At 40.5% G+C, this 1,027-nt stretch overlaps 1 long non-coding RNA gene across 1 annotated transcript in view; it reads left to right on the top strand.

The window, feature by feature from the left end:
• The window catches only part of LOC116551604, a 2,383-nt gene extending 1,856 nt beyond the window's left edge, over positions 1-527 (top strand). Inside the window, exon 2 of the long non-coding RNA XR_004269016.1 lies at positions 384-527. This is a non-coding gene — a long non-coding RNA (uncharacterized LOC116551604). The remainder of the gene's footprint in view (positions 1-383) is intronic.
• The last annotated feature ends 500 nt before the right edge of the window (positions 528-1,027 follow it).

Here is a 1,027-nt window from a genome sequence, read left to right as displayed (position 1 = left end):
TACAACAAAGCGACCACCCCAGAGAACTACGCACTAAACAGAAAAAAAAAGATTATGATATGCGCAAACTTGCGTGTGTGTATATATATATATATATATATACTTATATATATAGTGAGATGCTGGCCCCTACCGACCCATCCGCACCATACCCCTTCTTTTTACATCAAAGAGATCTCGCTAATAAATTGGGTAGTAAACAGAAAAAAAAAGAGTATGAGATGCTGAAAAGCAAACAGACTCAGGTGCATGTGCCATTAAAGCTAACTGGGCAACCAACGAGGCATCGATGAAACCACCAGGTAGCTGAAAGTTTGTAGAGGTGACCAAAGTTTGCTATAGAGTTGAGAATGTTGTCAAAGACAAACTGTGTATTTCCTTAGTTTTGTTTAGCACCAGCCTAGAATGCAATCTTGCCAGTGTGGAATGGATGGGATGAGAGATGGATGGGCCCAGCCTTAGAAGCAAGATCTAGGCCTATAAGTATACGTCATCACAATGGAGAGGGAAGAACCCAGACTTCAGGAACCCAGTGTAGAGGTGAGTTCTGATTCAACCATTAACCAGCTGTATGGCCTCGAGTGAGTTCCCGCATTGCACTGAGCAGATTCATCACATGTCAGGTATAACAGGAGCACCTACCTTTTAACACGATGGCTTGCATGAAGTACCAAGCACCAGCCGAGGCACATGGCAGACACTGAGTGTCCCTTTCTTGGAAAACTTATCAGTCAAGTCTTTGGTTATATAATGTTATCTTAAATCCTATTAAAATGCTTTCTGTCTCAAGGAAATAGAGGTGGCTCTCTTAATTGATGAGAATGTATTTGGCAAAGTGAAAATAGCTTGTTTTTATACCATTCACTTACTATTTTTTTTCCTTCAAATGGCCTTATGTCTATAGTATTTACTCATCAATTCAATAAAATAGTGTGGTCCATTGGCAAAGCTAAGAAAATGGTAGATTAACTCTGTCATCTGCTCAGCAAAAGCCAATCCCTTCACCCAATGCCTCCAGGCTTATTAG

The sequence above is a fragment of the Sapajus apella genome, unplaced genomic scaffold (assembly GCF_009761245.1).
Source record: "Sapajus apella isolate SASKATOON/1434 unplaced genomic scaffold, GSC_monkey_1.0 scaffold1, whole genome shotgun sequence".
NCBI lineage: Eukaryota > Metazoa > Chordata > Mammalia > Primates > Cebidae > Sapajus > Sapajus apella.
Note: the sequence above shows the minus strand (reverse complement) of the source record. Positions and strands in the feature narration are given on the sequence as shown.